Below are 17179 nucleotides of genomic sequence, written 5' to 3' on the forward strand. Positions count from 1 at the left end.
AATGATGCAGTTAAGTGTGGAAAGCCAGGGCACATTGCGCGTTATTGCAACACCAACCCTAACAGTTCCAACAATGTGGGTGGTCGTAAACGCAGAGCTGAAGGAGATGAGCAAATCTCAAAATCCACTCAATCGTTAAACTAAAGAGAGTCAGCCGCAAGGAGCGACAGCTGGGCCCTCAATTGAATGCCCCATAATCTCTATCTCGCAAATTGGAAGAAGGTCAAGCAATCTTCCTGTCGGAGGACATGCGGATGGAAAGGAACGTTTACTGACTGTAGATACGCGTGCATCCCATTCCATCATTCGATCAGATTTAGTCAATAATAAGATAAGACCATTGATTGGAGCAAGCTAACGTACAGCCACGGGAGAGGACACCCAAGTAATTGGAGAAGTAGCATGTGAAGTAGCAATTGGGAAAGGCACGGTACTACACAATTTTATAGTGGCAGAAATTGTTGATGAAATCATAATTGGAGTGGACTTCTTAATCGACCAAGGCATCAAGATTGATATGCAAAGCAAGACGATGCCATATAAGAACATGGATGTGCCGCTTAATTTCGGCTACGAGAGAGGATACAGCAGTAAACGAGTTCTGGTGGAAGAGAGTCAGCAAATACCACCAAAATCCAAAGCAGTCATCTGGGCAAAGGTTGATGGAGATTGTGGGACAAACAAATTTTGGGTTGTCGAAGCAGCAAACAAATCAGCACCGAACATACTTGTAGGAAAAACCCTGGCTATGACAAAACAAGATGGACGTATTCCGGTAAGAGTACTCAATGAGTTCAAGTCACTACTCAAACTGACCAAAGGAGCTATTTTGGGAAGATTGTAAGAGGGTGAAGTAGTTATTAACTGAGAACAGCTCCAGGAACACGTTTCATCTATTAATACTGATCTTTCAAATGAAATCACGGCATGGACGGAGGGGCTAGACGAAGATTATCAGAGTAAGGCAAAGCAACTGCTCCTAAAATACGCAAACATATTTGACCAGGATGGTTCCAAACCAGGCCGCACCAATGTTGTGAAACATCAAATTGACACTGGAGACGCGAGGCCGATACGTCAAGCTCCTCGTAGTGTTCCACTGGCAAAACGGGAAGTTGTGAGTCAAATCGTACAAGAAATGAACGACAGCGGCGTCATCGAACCATCAGCTAGTCCATGGAGCTCACCTGTGGTACTTGTGAAGAAGAAGGATCGAAAAATAAGGTTTTGCGTGGACTACCGCGTCACGAAAAAGGATAGCTACCCATTGCCAAGAATTGACGACACTCTGAACTCGCTCTCTGGTACGAAATGATTTTCCACACTGGACTTGAAAAGTGGCTACTGGCAAGTGGAGGTGAAGGAGGAAGACAAAGAAAAACAGCCTTCAGCGTAGGAGATGGTCTTTGGCAATTTACAGTAATGCCTTTTGGACTTTGTAATGCACCAGCTACTTGAGAGACTCATGGATCAGGTATTGAAAGGACTGCACTGGAAAACATGCTTGGTATACCTGGACGACATCATCATATTGGGCAAGAACTTCGATGAACATCTTAAAAACTTGAACGAAGTTTTCCAGAGAATAGCTGGTGCTGGTCTGAAACTAAATCCCAAAAAGTGTGCGCTGTTTAAAAAGGAAGTAAATAATTTGGATCACAGGGTAACGACAGAAGGTATCCGTACAGCAAATGAAAAGATAGAGGCAGTAAAGGATTGGCCAAGACCACAGAACTTGCATGAATTAAGAAGTTTTCTTGGGCTGTGCACATATTACCGGCGATTTGTACCAAACTTTTCGAGCGTAGCCCATAACCTCCATGAGCTTACAAGAAAAAATATACCTTTTGAATGGAAGAAAGAGCAAGAAGTGGCTTTCCAAACATTGAAAGAGCGTTTGTGCACTGACCCAATGTTGGCATATCCGATTCCAGGAACAACCTTTATTCTAGATACAGATGCGAGTGGATATGCTATAGGAGGCGTTTTATCACAACTGGTCGATGGACAGGAGAAGGTAGTTGCATACTACAGCCGTACGATTGGAAAACCAGAGAGGAACTATTGCGTTACACGGAGAGAGCTGTTGGCATTGGTAGAGTGCATTAAACATTTTCACAAATATCTCTACGGCCAGCGATTCCGCGTCAGGACAGATCACGCAGCGTTGAAATGGCTTCTGCAGTTCCGTAATCCAGAAGGACAATTGGCACGGTGGATCGAGCGGCTACAAAGCTATGACTTTTCCATTGAGCATCGGAAAGGTAGTACCCATTGGAATGCCGATGCAATGTCACGAAGACCATGTAGTTTGGAATGCAAGCACTGTTCAAAGCCCGAGGCTAAAAAAGAAGACATTATAGATGTCCGGCTAATAACTATGTGCGGATGAATGGGACAAGGAACAGCTAAGGAGTGTCAGCTAGAAGATACAGATCTGTCACATGTTATGCAAGGGCTCGAACGAAACGGAAAACCAAATAGAGAGGAGATGTCAGCAGTGAGTCCCATTGCGAAGTCATATTGGGCACAGTGGGACAGTTTAAAATTGATATCCAGTTGCTTGCATCGAGTATGGGAGAGTGAGGATGGTCAATGCAAGAAGAAACTGATAGTTGTTCCCAGAAAGAGGATTCCTGACGTGATCAGCGAGCTGCAGAATGGTCCAAGCGGAGGTCATCTTGGAATCACGAAGACGCTCGAGAAGATTAAACAGAGATTCTATTGGGTTGGTTGCCGTCAGTCGGTCACTGAGTGGATTGCGAACTGCGAGGTTTGCAGCAGAGCGAAAAGGCCCAACCCGAAGTCATGGCCAGATGAAGCAATATAACTCAGGTGCGCCATTTGAAAGGATCGCTATGGATGTCGCAGGTCCATTTCCTACTAGCAGCTGCGGAAACCAATATGTACTGGTAGTTATGGATTATTTCAGCAAATGGCCAGAGGTGGGCCCAATCCCAAATCAAGAAGCGGAAACAGTAGCAGAAGTGTTTACAAACAATTGGGTTGCAAGGTATGGTGTACCAATGGAGTTACATTCTGACCAAGGCAGGAATTTCGAATCAGCTATGTTCCGGGAAATGTGTAAATCATTGGAAATTCGAAAAACACGGACAACTGCATTGCATCCTCAGTCCGATGGTATGGTGGAACGATTCAATAGAACATTGGAGGAGCATTTAAGGAAAGTTGTAGACAAGTACCATAAGGAGTGGGATACACATATATCATTATTCTTGATGGCTTACCGATTGGCAGTGCATGAGACAACGGGCCGAACCCCCGCGAAGGTAATTTTTGGCAATGACCTTCGACTGCCAGCTGATTTGAAGTTTGGGGTAGATGCCGATGCGGAGACAAATGTCAAGAAATCCGCTAGCGTCTTGGAAGAAGAGCTAAGAGAGATACACGATCTTGTAAGGCAACGATCAAAGATTATGAGTGACAAGATAAAAGCGAGGTACGATAAAGCAATTAATTCGGAAGGGTTTCAGGAAGGAGATTTGGTGCTGTTATACAACCCACAACGAAAAAAAGGTTTGTCCCCGAAATTGCAGTGTAATGGGGAAGGCCCATACACAGTTGTAAAACGGATCAACGATATAGTGTACCGCATACAAACCATTGGCAAACCACGAACCAAAATGAAAGTGGTTCATTTGGAAAGGCTGGCTGCGTTTAGACCGAAAGATTTGTCTGATCTGGACGATCAGACTTAGGTGGAGGGCAGTGTGACGAATATGAGTGACACTAAGTGATACTCACATCTCTGGTTTGATGCTAAGTAAATGAAGTCACACCAACAATAAGGCAGACAGTCACTTGTATCTACATAAACGAATCAATCATTATGTCTACACATATGTACATACACGCAGCTGAGAAGCAACGCACAACCACATGCATATATCTGAGATACTCCCGAAAGTATGCAATGAGGGAAGCTATAATATCGTGCAATTGTAGTTACAGCTGAGAAATTTGATAGCTGATTGCCAACTAGTAGATTCTGGAAATGGAAGCGCCTAGAAGATGCGACCGAGGAAATCAGAGAGTATAAAAGGCGATACCAGTAGAGGCGCTGCAATCAGTTTCGATTAAGACGCTATCTAGCGAGCAATAGCAGTATTATTTTAAAAATAGTTGGAGTGTTAATGCGAAGTACTTTAATAAAGGCCATTTTGCATTATTACATATTGGAGTTATTTATTCAACAGTTTAGTAATTCGAACTAAGCAGAAGGTTGCAAATAAGAGGATTTGCAGTAAATTCGTTACAATATATAACTTACCAACAACGCAATGAATACGAAAGAACCCAGGTGCTACCAACAGAAAATTATGTAGTTCCGCAAAGTAAAGCTGCAGACATTGGTGCTTTATCGGTAACCGTATCGGTAACCTTATAACAGCTGATTCGACCAACTTTATGGGAATCAATGCAATCGATTATTGGTTCCGCTAAGGTCTTAACCGTATCGCCAACCAATTGGTTTTTGATTTACCGTCGTAACGATAAACAGCTGATTACGTTAGGGATACGACTACAGCGATACGACATACGGCACCAATGACTCCCGCTTAAAGCTAACTAATGATGTAAACCCATATTTCCAAAGCGCGTTTGGTAATTCTTTACGACAGCATGACACTGCGTCAGAAAATATCGAGAGAGGTGTCATACGACGCGTATAAATCTCGAGAACAATAATCCGAAGGCGGAAAAGAAAAAGTGTATCCCTGTTCGGAGATATTTGCAGTTAAAGTTGGCGATTTTCATGTGGTTCGGATTATTGTTCTCGAGATTAATACACGTTTCCATAACGTCTCTCGACAGCGGCCATCAATGCTTCATAGCTGTTCCGTTCGTACTCTGGAATAGTCTGTAAGATTTCGGCAGCTGGTTCTTTCAATGCTACGAGGAGTGCAGGAACTTTATCTTCAGCATTCCAGTTGTTCACTGTTGCGGTCCTCTCAAACTGTAGCTTAAAGACCTGGAAAGGAACAGACCCGTCAAAGGATGGTATTTTTACCTTTGGATTACTCGCTGAAACAGCTGGGCGATTTAATTATAACTGCTCCATACGACCCTTCAAATCATCGACTTCTTCCTGAAATTGAGCGAGTTTTGCATCCTGCGCCTCCAGCTTTGATGTTACCCTTGCTTCCTGCGCTTCTAACTGTGAAGACATTTGTGCCACCTGCAATGATAAGCGCTCCTCTTGTTCTTCCATCTTGGATGTTATGCGTGTCGCCTGCGATTCCAGTTGGGATGCCATATTGGATGTAATCTGTGTCGAAATTTCTGGCATATGCGTTTCCCTACAAGAATACTGACTATCATATGACTATCATCTGATTGTCAGCAACGTCAACCTAACGATCAGCGCCTCATACAAACTTTACATCACAAACTTAAGGGGACTTGCGCAAATGTGATGTAAACAACTGTGTACGTGTGAGTTTTTGTCTCCTTCTTATACACCAACATCGCCTACTGATTAAGTATATAGCCGTACTGCTCACTCTCATTCCTTTTCCTGGATCAGTGCTGACACTATCAAAAAGTGTCATAAATGATAGTTTACTGTAGATATCAGGTTTGACTGTTATACTATCATAAATGACAATTGTTATATTCCGCCAAAAATGAAACAATGCTTTTTGCTTTTTATTTACTTTATTTCATTACGTTTTTAATTTTGTACGTGATAAAAGCATACGCGTTTCTTATTTGTTTAAAATAAATAGTTTTATAAGAATTCGACTTCAGAATGTTCAATTTAAGTTCAGAAAATAACAAAACAACAGAAGAGCGCTTTCCTCATGCGGAAACACATTTAAAAATGAATCACCACTAACCACTATTAAGCTGGAGACATTGGTGCTTTATCGGTAACCGTATCGGTAACCTTTTAACAGCTGATTCGACCAACCTTATGAGAATCAATATAATCGATTATTGGTGCCGCTAAAGTCGTAACCGTATCGTAGCCAACCAATTGGGTTTTGGTTTACCGTCGTAACGATAAACAGCTGATTACGTTAGGGATACAGATACAGCGATACGACATACGGCACCAATGACTCCAGCTTTACTTTTCGCGTATCAATTTTTTGAGTGCGCCCCATACATTCCGACAGCTTTTGGTATTTTTATACTCAGTTGAGCAGAGCTCACAGAGTATATTAAGTTTGATTGGATAACGGTTGGTTGTACATATATAAAGGAATCGAGATAGATATAGACTTCCATATATCAAAATAATCAGGATCGAAAAAAAATTTGATTGAGCCATGTCCGTCCGTCCGTCCGTCCGTTAACACGATAACTTGAGTAAATTTTGAGCTATCTTGATGAAATTTGGTATGTAGATTCCTGGGCACTCATCTCAGATCGCTATTTAAAATGAACGATATCGGACTATAACCACGCCCACTTTTTCGATATCGAAAATTTCGAAAAACCGAAAAAATGCGATAATTCATTGCCAAAGGCAATTAAAGCCATGAAACTTGGCAGATGGGTTGACGTTATGACGCAGAATAGAAAATTAGTAAGATTTTGGACAATGGGCGTGGCACCGCCCACTTTTACAAGAAGGTAATTTAAAAGTTTTGCAAGCTGTAATTTGGCAGTCGTTGAAGATATCATGATGAAATTTGGCAGGAACGCTGCTACTATTACTATATATGTGCTAAATAAAAATTAGCAAAATTGGATGAAGAACACGCCCACTTTTTAAAAAAAAAAATTTTTTAATTCAAATTTTAACAAAAAATTTAATATCTTTACTGTATATAAGTAAATTAAGTCAAAATTCAACTCCTGTAATGATATGATGCAACAAAATACAAAAATAAAAGAAAATTTCAAAATGGGCGTGGCTCCGCCCATTTTCATTTAGTTTGTCTAGAATACTTTTAATGCCATAAGTCGAACAAAAATTTACCAATCCTTCTCAAATTTGGTAGGTACATAGATTCTATGACGGTAACTGTTCTCTGTGAAAATGGCCGAAATCGGTGGAAGCCACGCCCAGTTTTTATACACAGTCCACCGTCTGTCCTTCCGCTCGGCTGTTAACACAATAACTTGAGCAAAAACCGATATATCTTTACTAAACCTATCCCACCTACTTATCTGAACTCACTTTATCTCGGTATAAAAAATAGCCGAAATCCGACCATAACCACGCCCACTTTATCGATATCGAAAATTACGAAAAATGAAAAAAATGCCATAATTCTATACCAAATACGAAAAAAGGGATGAAACATGGTAACTGGATTGGTTTATTGACGCAAAATATAACTTTGGAAAAAATTTTGTAAAATGGGTGTGACACCTACCATATTAAGTAGAAGAAAATGAAAAAGTTCTACAAGGCAAAATCAACAGCCCTTGGAATCTTGGCAGGAATACTGTTAGTGGTATTGCATATATAAATAAATTAGCAGTACCCGACAGATGATTTTCTGGATCACCTGGTCCACATTTTGGTCGATATCGCTAGAACACCTTCACATATACATCTAAGGGCCACTCGCTTTTAAAACCCTCATTAATACCTTTAATTTGATATCCATATCGTACAAACACATTCTAGAGTCACCCCTGGCTCACCCTAATGGCGATATCTCGAAAAGGCGTCCACCTATAGACCTAATGCCCACTCCCTCTTAAAATGCTCAGTAACACCTTTCGTTTGATACCCATATCGTACAAACATTCTAGAGTCACCTCTGGCCCACCCTAATGGCGATATCTCGAAAAGGCGTCCACCTATAGACCTAATGTCCACTCCCTCTTAAAATGCTCAGTAACACCTTTCGTTTGATACCCATATCGTACAAACATTCTAGAGTCACCCCTGGCCCACCCTATTGGCGATGTCTCGAAAAGGCCACCTATAGACCTAATGCCCACTCCCTCTTAAAATGCTCAGTAACACATTTCGTTTGATACCCATATCGTACAAACATTCTAGAGTCCCCCTGGCCCACCTTTATGGCGATATCTCGAAATGCCCACTCCCTCTTAAAATGCTCAGTAACACCTTTCGTTTGATACCCATATCGTACAAACATTCTAGAGTCACCCTTGGTCCACCTTTATGGCGATATCTCGAAAAGGCGTCCACATATAGAACTAAGGATTACTCCCTTTTAAAATACTCATTACCACCTTTCATTTGATACCCATATCGTACAAACACATTCTAGAGTCACCCCTGGCCCACCCTAATGGCGATATCTCGAAAAGGCGTCCACCTATAGACCTAATGCCCACTTCCTCTTAAAATGCTCAGTAACACCTTTCGTTTGATACCCATATCGCACAAACATTATAGAGTCACCCCTGGCCCACACTAATGGCGATATCTCGAAAAGACGTCCACCTATAGACCTAATGCCCACTCCCTCTTAAAATGCTCAGTAACACCTTTCGTTTGATACCCATATATTACAAACACATTCTAGAGTCACCCCTGGCCCACCCTAATGACGATATCTCGAAAAGGCGTCCACTTATAGACCTAATGCCCACTTCCTCTTAAAATGCTCAGTAACACCTTTCGTTTGATACCCATATCGTACAAACATTCTAGAGTCACCCTTGGTCCACCTTTATGGCGATATATCGAAAAGGCGTCCACCTATAGAACTAAGGATTACTCCCTTTTAAGATACTCATTACCATCTTTCATTTGATACCCATATCATACAAACACATTCTAGAGTCACGCCTGGCCCACCCTAATGGCGACATTTCGAAAAGGCGTCCACCTATAGACCTATTGCCCACTCCCTCTTAAAATGCTCAGTAACACTTTTCGTTTTATACCCATATCGTACAAACATTCTAGAGTCACCCCTGGCCCACCCTAATGGCAATATCTCGAAAAGGCGTCCACCTATAGACCTAATGCCCACTCCCTCTTAAAATGCTCAGTAACACCTTTCATTTGATTCCCATATCGTACAAACACATTCTAGAGACACCCCTGGTCCACCTTTATGGCGATATCTCGAAACGGCGGCCACCTATGGACTAAGGATCACTCCTTTTCAAAATACTCATTAACAGCTTTCCTTTGATACCCATATCGTACAAACATATTCTAGAGTCACCCCTGGTCCACCTTTATGGCGATTTCTCGAAAAGGCGTTCACCTATAGAACTAAAGCCCATTCCCTTTTAAAATACTCATTACCACCTTTCATTTGATACCCATATCGTACAAACACATTCTAGAGTCACCCCTGGTCCACCTTAATGGCGATATCTCGAAAGGGCGTCCACTGATAGACCTAAGGCCCACTCCCTCTTAAAATGCTCAGTAACACCTTTCATTTGATACCCATATCGTACAAACAAATTCTAGAGTCAGCCCTGGTCCACCTTTATGGCGATATTCCTAAATGGCGTCCATCCATAGAACTATGGCCTACTCTCTCTTAAAATACTCTTTAATACCTTCCATTTGATACACATGTCATACAACCACATTCCAAGGTTACCCTAGGTTCATTTTCCTACATGGTGATTTTCCTTATTTTGTCTCCATAGCTCTCAACTGAGTATGTAATGTTCGGTTACACCCGAACTTAGCCTTCCTTACTTGTTTAATATTATTTTCGATGGAGCTTTGAAATGCTCTCTTTTTCATTTACTTTTTATATGGTTTTCGTCGGTTGAAAATGGCGGAATTTAAAAAATAACAAAACAACCGTGATAATCATTTGATTGTCATATGACAGTCAGTATTGACAACATGATTAAATCGGATAAACTGTTCACATTATAGAAATACAACTTTGCTTGATGCAGCTCAGCCTCCTCGTAATTCAATTTTATTCATCTTTCACAAATAAAATTTTCCAAGACATTCAACATCTTTGATAGCACCACAGACACAGTCGGCTGGGCAAGTCCCAGTGCATTTTCGTTTCCAACGCTCGGTTGGCAGGATCCCTGAGCGCAAAATCGGAGAACTGTTGCCAAAATTAAAAAATATTAGGAATAGACTCGGCTCTTGTGCATTCCTGCAGCAGTTCATCTGTACTGGACAACAAGTCCATGAACGCTTCTTTGGATAGTCTGAAATTTTGAATAAATCTATAAGCAAATCTTATAATTTCAACAATTTAACAACTTATTTAGAAAGCTACACTTACGTGGTGGAATTCACTTCCAAAGGATTTGAAGCATCTTACCCGTCTCCTACTTCTGGCTAGCTCCAGTAAGCTTTCCTCTTCATCTGACGAATCACCAAACCACAATTCCGTTGTAGTCATACTTTTATTTTTAATATTTGCATTTAATAACTAGTTCTGCTTTTGTTTATTTATTCTATTTTATTTGACAGAGTATTGGAAATGTGCTATTGTGAACTTTTGAATTTATCGAAATTCACAATAATGCTTGCCTTCATCGAACGCGCGTCGTAATACCGAATGAAAATTCGTTCGATCAGCTCTTTCGACCACAGTCGAAGATCGAATTTGTCTCATAATAGGGGCCTTAGATGTTATTTCTGACGACATTTCTGCAATATGTGCCTCCTGTGCTTCCATCTTGGATGTTATCTGTGTCGACATCTCTGCCATACGCGTGTCTTGTACTTTAATCTTCGATGTTATGCGTGTCTCCTGCGATTCCAATTGTAATGACATGTTAGTAGATATCTGTGATGACATTTCGGACATTTGTGCCGATATTGCAACCAATATCATGTTCAGGTCTGTGTTCGCCATTGTCTGCGGTGTTTCATTTTTCTCTTCAATTTTTGTTGTTGTCTCGTCCCCATCAGGAGAAAAGACATACTCGTCCACATAAATTCCTTCTGCTTCCATTGCCTCTCGTAGCCGTGCCTGAAGTTCAAGTTTAACGCCGCTTGTATTCAATCCACGGCTCTCCAACTCCTTCTTTAGTTGCTGGATCTTCAATTCACTGAACTTTGCCATGTCCTTGTTGTCCTCTGGAATTTATTCAACAATCCCACTTCTGACACCAATTGTAACGAATTTACTTGCAAATCCTCTTATTTGCCCTTCTGCTAAGCTCGAATCACTAAACTGTTGAATAAATAACTCCAATATTGAATAATGGAAAAATGGCCTTTATTAAAGTACTTCACAATAACACTTATACTTTGCAACTAGCTGGCTTAATAACCAAAATGATTGATAGCTCAAATGAAAACTCTTGCAAACTAATACTACTATGGCTCGCTAGATAGCGTCTTAATCGAAACTGCTTGATAGATCAAATCAAACTGAATTTCAGCGCCTCTACATTTGCTGCCTTTTATACTCTCTGATTTCAACGTTCGCATCTTCTAGGCGCTTCCAGAATCTACGGGTTGCCATCAGCCCTCAAACTTCTCAGCTGTAACTACAATTGCACGATTTTATAGCTTCTCTCATTGCATACTTTCAGGAGTATCTCAGATATATGCATGTGTTTGTGCATTGACTCTCCGCTGCTCGTATAGGTACATGGTACATATGTGTAGACACAATTATTGTTTCGTTTATGTAGATTCATAATGATTGAATTATTGATGTGAATTCACGTCACTGCTTAGCATCGGCCTAGAGATAGCAGCACCCCTTAGATATTCGTAACAATAGGCGCGTTCTATTCTAAGCGAGCACGAAAAGAACACTCGCTTATTCATCGAATTACATTCAAAGCAATAACACTAACACCCCTATTATGAACTCGTACGATACACGATAAACGATTGCAATCTGTTTTACCGTATTATGAAATAAATTCTAGCGTGTGAAACTCGATCGTTAGCGTTTATCGTTTATCGTGGTATTGCCATACGCTAACTATCGCATACGCTGTTCAATTTTCTACGCTAGCTATCGCTGATAAATTTTTCCACGATACGTTGGGAACTATTTAAATAAAAGTAAATATACAATTATTACATAATCCAACTACAGCCTCATTCCCAACACTCTGTTGCAACACCCTGGGCAAGAAGCCTTAAAGTGGCACAAACCTTCAAAATATTTGGGATGGATGGCCTATTTTTACGGGCGCGCAAACTGCAAGACATACTCTGACATCAATTTTGTTTATTAAACTTTTTTTACTTTTAGTATGTCAAGTACTTACAGTGTAGAGTTCATTTCAAGAAGATTGGATTGATCTCTCAATTTTCTTCTTTCTGTGGAATTTATGCAAGTTCCGGCAATTTGTTCATTTGAGTTTATATAAAAGGTAACAGAGGTTGCATAAAACATTTTATTATAACAGCTTTTAAAAACTTTTGCCACTTTTACGTACAAGACACATGAATTGTTAGTAGTTACGTTTTGTTTTGCTATCTGTTTCGTATAGATAACTCTGCTGTCATTCACAATAGCACATCTATCGGGCGTGTGGAAATCTGTTATGGTAACGCATCTACGATGGAATCAGTAAGGAAGGCGGTCGGCATGATGTGTTGGTGCACAGTGGCTAGTCATTGTCGGCTGGGGCGGGTCCTTGCCAACCTTACTGTTCCTGCGCCATAAACAGAAAAAGGTCATATCATGCCTATCAAAGCTGAAAGCTGTCAAATTCAAAACAAACTGACAGAAGCGCAGAGACCGACTCAAAACGCTTATAATTCAAACTAAAACAACATCCGGCTGAACCGGATGTCACGGACAGACCGTTGACATTCAAAATCTAAATTCAAAAAAATTCAAAAATTTAAAATTCAAAAAAATTAACCGCAAAAAGAAATCGACGCAAAAAAAAATTACCGAACCGGAGATGACCGGTTACTAACTGTTAAAATCAAACTCGGAAAAAAAACAGGCTGAAAAATAAAAATACAAATAAAAGGGCCGAATATACATAGGGGCGCCGCGGGTGGTGTTGCGACGCCCGGTGCTTTATCCCACCCTCAAATAACCATGGCCACCGACGCACCTAAAATTTCGGTGGCCCCTTACCTGTATACCTTAGGTGCCCTCTAAAAGAAAGGAGACCTCAGCATTCCCATTTACAATTTAGATTTATTGACAATTCATACTAATTAATAACTTATGCATTAAATTTTTAGGATTCTATCGAGATTTTCTAATTTTCACTTGTGATGCTAGAGTTTACGTTTATTCCGAATTACATTTACATCGCATACAATTATTCGGATTCAACTCCTTATATGTCTTACAGCCTAATGGTTTCGTATATAGTGTAGAAAATATTTTGAATGTACTAAATATCTTTTGGTTTTTAATTACTAGTGCAATTACATTAAATTCATTTTTATGTATTTCATTTAATTTGGGGAATTCTTCCTCTTCTTCTTTTTTTGTGCAAGGGTTCATTCGCGACGTTATTTGAAAATACAAAAAAAAACGTCTGAAACGAGTTTATTGTTCCAGGTTCAAAAGGACATCACTCCCCAACCCTTGTTGCATCTAGGTTATAACTCTCGCAGAAAGGCCTATGTCGCTAATGTGTAATGCATTACCCATTTACATGGCTTTCGCAGGTAAGTATATAAAAAAAAATTTATGGTTCCGAGTGACACATTCAAATATGTAAGGTACTATATATACTAGTGACACTATTCTGTAACTCGACTGGAATAAAATTATTTGCAGAACTCAAACTTTCATAATTTTGGTTTTCTATTTCTTGACTGTATTGACCTTTCACAAGCTTTACAGAACAATGGTTCTTATTCGCAAGATTACAGAACGGGTTTTACATTGCACTTATCCGACGGGTCAACAGAGTTAAGAGCACCAAAGTGTCCGAATTCATATACCGTACGTTCGAATCGAGTTACAGAAAGGGGTCTTTAGGTTCATTAAGCGTGCTTGGAATGAATTACAAAAATTTGAAACGATAATCTGTAAGTGACGAATTTTATCACTTCATATAGATACATAATACAATTTCACCGAGTTGGAACGGACTCACCCAGTTTCAAACGTTGTTGTTGTAGTTGGTGTTGGTACTGTTGGTCATTGCCGGTAAGTTGTCACAGCTGGGTGGTAGTAGCAGGCCTATATGCGGCGGCCCTGCTATTGTTGTTACTAAAATCGGTGGTGGTTACGCTCGTTGTTGGCGCAATTGATTTGTTAGCGCGCGGTATTGCACGCAATAATGGTGGCAGCCCTTAGGCCTGACGATGCTGTTGGCTCCGCGAACGTCCAGATGTGAGGAATGTGGATTTTGAGGTGCTATCAATTGTTGATGTTGCTGTTCGAAAGACTGCACACGCTGTTATTGTCGATATGTCACTCTAGGAGTGGTACGTCTGGCGTCTTGGCATATGACGGTGCCGGGGTCACTGGATATGGTTGGTGCTATTGTAGTTGGTGTGGATGGAAATGACACCGCTAAGCCAACACCACTATTGCTAAGTTGAGGAACCGTGTATATTACGTGGCAATCGTTGGGAATATTCCAACATTCCCGTGCTCCTCGCATACGCGGAGAAGGCAACGCCGATGCCTTCCAATTACTATTTATTAGTATTCACGATGTTTGGGAATTTAGCACGTCCTGAGAGTAGGTTAAAACAATTTCAACGTGGCCACCGGCTAGCTTACTTCGTTTTTAATTGAATTCACTCATTTCGGAGACAATTTTCGGGTTAAAATGTTAAAATGTAAACTTCCCGTATGTAGCTCCTTAGCCTTTCAAAATTTGGCTATGTATATAAGCACGGCTTTGAGGAATTCCGAAAATACGATGAACATATGTAGAGGAGTGTTTTACGATTGCTATAAACCGCCCAAATTTTGATGGTGAACTATCTGTATTTGAGAACGCGCTCGTCAGTTCCACCAACTATATGTGGATGCACTTAAGTATCCTGTAATTTTCACTTGGCCACTTTTTGGTCACGAGGGTTGTGTGCTCTACCGCTTCAGACCGCCAGCAAAAAGGAAAGGTCTTTTTCCTTTCTCGGAAACTCGTGGTCGCTTTTTTTTTTCTTTTTCTCCCGTCTTCTAGTGATGGCCGGTCTGTCTGTTCCCTTCTTTTCGATATTTTTCTTTTTATCGCCACTTTCACCACATCGCTAGGTGTGTTCGCGTGAACACGCTCCCAAGTGGGTCGTAGCCGTAGACCGTAGCAGCAGACCGTAACAAACCTGCTTCGCTTTGAAGACCTGACGATGAAGCGAACAGGGAACCGGATCATCTGTGGGAAGCTATTGCCAGGGATCTCCGATGACAAGCAACGTGGGGCACGACTCACCCCTGAGATAAGAGTCTCAAAGTCCTACTACGAAGCTAGCCGGGCAACATGGGTTCATCAAAAAAAAATTAAGTCAAGTTGGGAATAATTTCTGTTTCCTAGTTATAAGGGCTTTGCGGCAATTAGACATTTGTTATGGAGAACTCGTCAAAACTCCGAAAGGTTTTAGTGGTTATCGCCCCCACAAAAGGCAAGACAAAAAAAAAATAGTATAGACATTTTGATATGGAGAACTCGTCCAAACTCCGAAAGGCTAGTGGTTATCGCCCCCACAGAAGGCCAAAACAAAAAAAAAAGGTGTAGACATTTTGATATGGAGAACTCGTCCAAACTCCGAAAGGCTAGTGGTTATCGCCCCCACAGAAGGCCAAAAAAAAATATTTGGGTAGTCAATGGGAACACTGACATCCCATTCCCCGAAGGCACTCGGGCTCCAAAAAAAAATGAAAAAAAAAACACAAACTCATTCATTCTTGTCCCTAGTGCTCCCAACCGCAACGCATAAGGGGGTCTTAAGGACCTGCCTCTGGGACTGGTTGGGGCCACTAGGGTCAATGTCCTACACACGCAGGTTAGTCCCAACACACCCAGCCGCAACGCAGAGGCGGTCTCTGGGGACGCGCTAGTGGGACTGGCTGGGGGTGCTGAGGCCTCCCGTCCATTCACCCTGGACACCCCTCCTGCCTCCGCCGCTATGGGTGGAGCGGCTTCAAGGGCCACTCCCCAGACTGGTGGGACAGGGAAGGGTGTCACTTTGAATCCCAGCTCAACCCGTCACAATCCAGGTGGTATTCTATGGTACCACCTGAGACGTGGGATGAGCTGGGGTCCTCATAATACACACACCCACTCTCACACCGGACAACACAAATTCGGCATAAAAAAAAATAAAAAAAACTATTTACTTTAAAAAAAAATTAAAAAACCCAGTTAGCGGACAAACATTTTTCCAATGCCGACTAACGGACAACATTCCGGGAAAATAAAAAAAAAACCCCAAAATCTACAAAAAAAACTTAAGTGCGTGCAGCACTGCCTCATCGGGTGAATACAAAAATCCGGAGGACACGACGTTAAGTCCGTGGCTCCTTCGGCCACTGCCCCCGATGACCAGCCCGGACAACCTGATCTGTCCAACCATCCCACCGCAACGTAGGTGGCAGCTGCTGTGGCTGCTCACTCGGACTGGTGGGATGGTCAACTTCACAGGTTGACCCGACTGACCCCCGCGGCCAGCGCCTCAGGCGCCCCGTTGGGCGCCATCTGTTATGGTAACGCATCTACGATGGAATCAGTAAGGAAGGCGGTCGGCATGATGTAGTGGTGCACAGTGGCTAGTCATTGTCGGCTGGGGCGGTCCTTGCCAACCTTACTGTTCCTGCGCCATAAACAGAAAAAGGTCATATCATGCCTATCAAAGCTGAAAGCTGTCAAATTCAAAACAAACTGACAGAAGCGCAGAGACCGACTCAAAACGCTTATAATTCAAACTAAAACAACATCCGGCTGAACCGGATGTCACGGACAGACCGTTGACATTCAAAATCTAAATTCAAAAAAATTCAAAAATTTAAAATTCAAAAAAATTAACCGCAAAAAGAAATCGACGCAAAAAAAAAATTACCGAACCGGAGATGACCGGTTACTAACTGTTAAAATCAAACTCGGAAAAAAAACAGGCTGAAAAATAAAAATACAAATAAAAGGGCCGAATATACATAGGGGCGCCGCGGGTGGTGTTGCGACGCCCGGTGCTTTATCCCACCCTCAAATAACCATGGCCACCGACGCACCTAAAATTTCGGTGGCCCCTTACCTGTATACCTTAGGTGCCCTCTAAAAGAAAGGAGACCTCAGCATTCCCATTTACAATTTAGATTTATTGACAATTCATACTAATTAATAACTTATGCATTAAATTTTTAGGATTCTATCGAGATTTTCTAAT

This window comes from Eurosta solidaginis, unplaced genomic scaffold (genome assembly GCF_040869045.1).
Source record: "Eurosta solidaginis isolate ZX-2024a unplaced genomic scaffold, ASM4086904v1 ctg00001395.1, whole genome shotgun sequence".
Taxonomy (NCBI): domain Eukaryota; kingdom Metazoa; phylum Arthropoda; class Insecta; order Diptera; family Tephritidae; genus Eurosta; species Eurosta solidaginis.